Genomic DNA, 6,945 nt, shown 5'->3' on the forward strand with positions numbered 1-6,945 from the left:
TATTCGAACCCAACCGTTATATTAATATGTAAAATTAAAATACACAGCAGTAGTACTACTCACTTTCACTTTTAGTATTAATATAAAAATACATTCACGTCTCACAAACACAAAGCCACAAGACAATTTTTTTAAAAAAAAATGCCCAATAATACACAACCACATGAGTCCGTCCAGCCCAATTAACATTGACTTGAGTTCAAATTTCAACGCATTAATTCATCATATCGTCATCCGCCTCAGTCTCTCTCTCTTTCGTATCTCTCAAACTCAAAGACTCAACCTCAAACGGTTCTCTTTGAGTCTCGTCTTTCTCACAGTAATGGTCATCATCGATGCCATAACTATCGTTGTCGTCATCATCGATAGGTGCTCAAGCGAAAAACTTCTTCGAGGGAAACTTTTGGACTAAATTTGTTCACAACCTCAAGAACCTCGATTACAACTTTCAACCTATTGCCTTTATGCATCTCCTCTTTTGAGATACTTGAGGTGGTGACGAATATTTCAACACTTGAATCTTGTACAGTACTAGCGGTGCAACATTTTAGAGAATGGCCAAACTCTCTCGGGATTTCTCAACCTGGTTTGCTGTTTCTCGTAAACGAGGCAGTGCATCTTGTATAGCTTCATTATTACTGGCTGATGTTCTCTCTGTAAAATTCAAAGAAAAACAAAATAAGATTTAATAAAGTCCAATCCGATTTTTTCCACCCACACACAACCGACACCTGGCGTATTCGAACCCGATATACCCAATTTAAAAAATGGACGAAATTGGACCGATAAATCTCACCCGTGGATTGGGCCAGTTTCACACTTTTGGCCCAAACCACCCGATGTCCATGACAACCCACATTGATAACCATTGCTACTCATTCAAAAGATGAAAAATCAATTTGTAAATATGATCACTACCATTATCATAATCCAGATAACCGACATTAACTCTTTCAATAATTTCTTGGGTGTCGATTACAACATAACCCAAAACTTTATGTCTTCTTCACTAGCACATGCAAATCAATTATTCCCAGCTACAATGAAACAAAAAGATCATCTTGTTCCGATTCAGCCCCATTCTTGATGTTTTAAAAGAAAACGACATCGCTTAATATCATCATGTGATCTTCGCCGAGTCAAATAAGAGGATGGGGAAGGGGGAGATCATGTTATCATATCAACTTTTGTTTACAAATAAAGCTAGAGAGTATTTCTTTTTTTTTTTTTTGTCAGCTAAGGGAGTATTTCTTCAATCCCAATTATAAACATACTTTTTATTTTTTTTCGTTTATAAAAGATTAAGTCAAATGCAATTATGTAAGATATAAATCAATTTTATACCAATCAAAAAAAACTTTACAAAATTGTTTATTTTTTACGTAATCAGGATAAATTGCATATGTCACTTTACGTCTGCATTTTTTATGTTATTGTTTTTGCTTTAAGTCATCAAACTCGAATCAGTTTTAATGAGATAATAAAAAAAAATCCAATTTAGATAAACACAATTCAACTTTTATTCTAGTGTGTGTACTTTCAAATATAACATCAAAAATAAATTTAAAAATGAAATTTTAGATCAAACAATAAATGAAAAAGATGATCAAACTCCATATCATATTAATAATAATTTTACACGGGTAACTAACGTGTTATATGATAAGTAAATAAATTAATATTATGTGATTGAATAATATACTTATATTTTTATTTTTATTAGAATGAAAAATATATTCATTATAAACAAAGTGTTACATCCTTATTTAAAAATAAAAGCAAATATTGACAAACATTATCTAATGTCTAGAGTATTGATGGAATAATAATTCGAATAGTTATTAATTCATATGACCATATCATCAACCCTTGTTGTTGGACCTGAACCAAGAAATCCTAAAATCACCACCGGTACTAGCTCGCTGGTAAAATTTTGACTAAAAATATTTATTTATAAAAAATGAAGATTAGTTTGGGTAAACTTACATATTTAATACATATAAATACCATTATAAAATTATATTACATTATTATATATTAACATTATTGATAAAAAAAACCTAAACATATAGATATAAAAGTTAAGGTATGAATGAAGAAATAGTTATAAAATGAAAGGATATATAACATTTCCAAAAGCTAATTTTTTTTAAAAAAGTTATCGAGTTATTTGACCAATATATTATACAAATGTTTTAATAAAGAAAATTATATCATTTGACAATATAAATAACAAGTATTTTTAAAATATAAAATGAAAATTATAATTCTTTTTAAAAAAACGAAAATGATAATTAACACATAATTACATAATATTAAGAGAATCCATTATATAATGAAAAATATATTTAAATTTTTAAGTATGGTAGTTATTATTATTTTTTTACAAAAGCATGGTAATCATTATTATTTAACAAAATATACATGTAATTAAATATGTACATATGCACGGGATACTTTTCCACGTTTGATATTTTTTTAACTGTGTATTTTAAGATATCGAATGGTCAATTTTATTGGTAATTATAAGATAAAAATTGAAATGACTTTATTTTGTGCATTTTTTTTATGTATATAGTACTTATTTAAAATTTGTGAACCTTTTAATATAAATAATGTACAAGTACACAAATTTTAAAATAAATTATCTCGTAAAATATATATTATTAAATAATTGATATATGTTTGCATATATTCATCAATTTAAATGGTTCTACATATATTTGTGTTTGCAAATATGTTTTTAAAAAACTTGTGCATTTATCGTTTTGTAGTTATACTCTTATATATCTTCCAAAAATATATATTTTTGTCAACCTAAATAATATAGTCCAAAAAATTGAGTTTTTCCTATTCGATGTCTATGCTTAAATTCAAATGGGTCATGTTAGTAAATACTGCACAAATAATAACTTTATCTTGGAAAAAAAAATAACTTTTTGAAGATTAAAATACACAATTTCTTGTCTTAGTATATTAGTAAATACCCTAAAAATACACTAACATTTTTTATTCAAATAACATTATTCATTATCTATATATAGCAAGCAATAAAGTGCGTATCTATCTGCACTTAAAACGGCCGTCTCAACAAATTCGAAGGCCTAAAACGAGCTTAAAAAATGAGTCTAATTTTTGAACAAATGTCCTAACCTAAACATAATTAATTAGTTCATTTTCACACTTGTATAACAATAACAAAGACCAATCGATCCACTAGATAATCAATACGATCACTCTGCCTGACATTTGGTAAATTGTAAGAACGTTAAAAATTGTAATTATAAAAATAAAAAGAAAAATAAAGAACTTAGAATGTTTGCCACGTTGGAGTCCATCAAAATCATCTCTAGATCTATAGAAAATGGTGTTTTGTCTTGCATGAATGATGTAATATCCCACAATTTAATAACTTTTACTACCATTGTATAGCAGTGACAACATCAAAATGTTGATCCATTTAGTAATCAAATAATCAAACAAAACTTAATTGACTTAAAAATGTGAATGAAATTTCTGTCATTGCTCAATAAGCACACAATATCTATATAGAAATTCATATTCATATTTTTGTAATTTTTAATAATAATGTTATTTTTAAATATTGTATATCGATCAATTGGTTTTTAGTTTAATTAAAAAACTAACCTTTTCATAAAATCATACATAGTTTTTAAAATTAATTATTGATATTTTTAAATTTTTAATGTCAAATTCTTTTTGTTTTTTTATTTATATTTATATTTTATTAAATTTCCATTTTTTTATTTATAATTTCAAATTATATTTTAAAATATAGGACTAAATTAACAAATTATTTTTTATTCTATTTAATTTACTAATTTATAATTCAACTTAAAATCATGATAAAGATTTTAACCAGTGAGATGAGATAAAATAACTTTTAAAATTAACTTATCATATGTTTTTGTCTCACCAAACTGAATTAAAACATGATATTAAATAATTATCGTATTTTATTTCTTATCATGTGTACCAAACAGATCTTTATATGACATTTTTCTATCTATACCTAAAAAAAATCAAACTTGAAAAATTAGTTTCACATAGTACAAAGATGAAATTTTACAAATAGGCTAAAATTAATGTATGGCCTCCCAAGTTTCAAAATTTTAGCGATTCTAATTCTCTAGTTTTAAAATTATAGTTTTAGCCCTTTAATTTTAATCTCTTTTGCAAATGGTTGACTCATCTCAATTTTGATTCAGTAAACGCTAATGTAACAGTTTTTGTTCTTCTTTTTTTATGATTACATGGAATATACAACTCATTTTTTTAATTTCCAACTCATTTAATTTTTTATATTTTATTTGCCAAATCATTTTTATAATTTAAAAAAAAAATTGCCAATTTTTTTTATATTGCCACCTCAATTTGTTTTGAAAAAATATTGTTAAGTGTTCTAGTTAATATTTATTTAATCTTTTATAATTTAAAGGCTTAATATAATTTAATCTTTTATCTTCTTTTAATATTTATTTTGATATTTTGTATCTTTTTTAATTTATTTTAATCATTTATCTTTTATTTTTAGTACTTTAAATCATATTTAAAAATCGTTTCAGACTTTTATCTTACACAAAATTATATAGATTTATCATATTATTAAGGACTGAAATCAATACTACCTAAAAGATAAATGATTAAAACGAATTAAAAAATTAAAAATTAAAACTAATATTAAGTAAAAGATAAATTATCAAAATTATATTTTAATCAAATTTAAAAATTAAGAAACTAAAATTATCAAATTTAAATTAAAGACATCAAAATGATGAAATTAAACAAAATTTATAAATAGAAATCCTCCAATTTTATACCGATGAGTTAGCAAAACAAAACTGTTTGTTGTACCTACTCTCAAGTTTTCTTTGGCAAGAGATTTTCTAGGTATTTATCAATGGACACATGGTGTATATATCGAGTGGTTAATTTCAATACTATAGTTTCTCGACTACTTTTTCTTGTACAAATTAGCAAGGTTAGTAGTGTACTTTACACGGTGTTGAATATTGTCGTATGAGCCTACAACTTGCAGCGCGTGATATTTTCTTTGGATAAATTTTCTGCTACACCCCATGTTTTGGAGTATTATTAAGTCTTTATATTATTTATATTGTATAATTTATTTCTATTATAAAATAAGTAGTCTCTATCTTTTTAAACATTTTACAAATCTTATTTTTATAACGTGTGAATTTTTCTCTATTATAGACTTATATAAGTTATTCTAAGCTATTTGCACCATAGTGACAATGTTGTAAGCCATTTGCAATGACAACCACATTTTGAGTCAAATTTAATAGTAATAGACATATTTGAACATAGTAATAAATTAATTTATCAAATAGAGGCACTAGTATGTGCAACGGAGAAATCTGTAATTTTGTGTGAAAATCTTCATGTGTGATCACAAGATTTTAAACACACTCAAAAAATAATAAAAATAATTAAGTAGTATATATTTTGTAAATAATTAAATAACATAAATTTTTATGTGTATCAAAATTTTGTGCCTAAAATCTTGTAACTACTTATATATTTTTCTTTTGCGTGATTATAATATCTATGGTTAGGAAACATTTTATTAGGTCAACTTGGTTAAGAAACATTAAACAATATTTAAAATATGTAGGAATCAAACTGACCTATTCTTGCTGATGCAAATCATGTAGTTGACTTGGATTTCGTCTCCATCTTTGCGGTTTTCGTTGAACTTAGGATTGCTCTTTGCATTGATTGAGCTTCAAAGTTCAAAGTAATCTGTTTATCAGTTTATGGGACCGTTTTGCTTAAATCTAATAATGACGATGGTTTAATACGGCCCATAAATAATAAAAGGCCCGAAAAATCAAACAATTTCACCGTAACTCAAAAAACCCAAAGTTTGTACTTCAACGCTGAAATCCCAAAGCATATAAAAAAAAAAAAAAACACATTTTAAAGACCCGCACGTTAAACATCAAGCACCATAACCTTCATCTAGCATTAGCAACTCCAACCCTTTAAATCACCCATCATCACTAAATGACAAGATTCACATTCAGCTTCCCCTGTTTCCAACTTCACTAAAACCATAAACAAAAAAATAGAAAGGAGAATAATTAGAGCATATATCAATATTTAAATAGTGGAGGAAAGTACGGATTGCACCATTCTAGAAATGACGAGATCTAAAGAAAGTAGAAATAGTTATGAGGTCACAATTTCAAATAAAAATTATTTGGGTGCATATACAAAAAAATACAAATCATTAAATTATTTTAAAAATGCATATCCTATAATTCTTTCTTCTTCTATCCTTTTTATATTTTGTATGAATGTTGAAAGATGTGTCTAATTTTTGTAATTACACAAGAGTTTCTTGTAAATGATGTTGTGGAATTGAATATAAAATTAAAATTAATAATATACGAACACTTGCTTGGTCTTTTGAAAATACACACATATTTGTATTTGATATTTTCAAGAATTGTTTATAGGTAATTATAAACTACTTAGTATTGTTGAGATAAAATTTTAAATTTATGTAGTGATGTAAACAAACAAAGATTAATTAAGAATCTAATTATGATTTTAAATGATGTGTTAATTTAATATGTGTTTTTGAGTGTAATAAACTAAGATATGTATTAAGCAATGCAAACAAAATCAGTTTAAGGAAAAAACAAAAAATGAACAAACAAAACCAAGAACTCTCTTAACAATATTATGAAAAACCAATCTCCAGAATGTTAACATCATTTTCCAGCATGTTACAATTAATCTTCAGCATGCAGACATTATTATCCAGCGTGTTAACATCAATCTCCAGAATATTAACATCATTCTCCAGCGTGTTAACATCAATCTCCAGAATATTAACATCATTCTCCAGCATGTTACAATTAATCTCCAGCATGCGGGCATCATTCTCCACCATGT

The 6,945-nt window shown here is 25.8% G+C and overlaps 1 long non-coding RNA gene across 1 annotated transcript; it reads right to left on the bottom strand.

Annotated features, from left to right (window-relative positions):
- Nucleotides 1–6,279, bottom strand: LOC140919895 (uncharacterized). Its single transcript, XR_012162521.1, has 2 exons — nt 5,670–6,279; nt 1–654 (listed from the first exon to the last, which is right to left on the bottom strand). It is a non-coding gene; the product is annotated as an uncharacterized lncRNA (long non-coding RNA).
- Between the last annotated feature and the right edge of the window lie 666 nt (nt 6,280–6,945).

The sequence above is a fragment of the Cicer arietinum genome, chromosome 4 (assembly GCF_000331145.2).
Source record: "Cicer arietinum cultivar CDC Frontier isolate Library 1 chromosome 4, Cicar.CDCFrontier_v2.0, whole genome shotgun sequence".
In the NCBI taxonomy this organism is placed as follows: Eukaryota; Viridiplantae; Streptophyta; class Magnoliopsida; order Fabales; family Fabaceae; genus Cicer; species Cicer arietinum.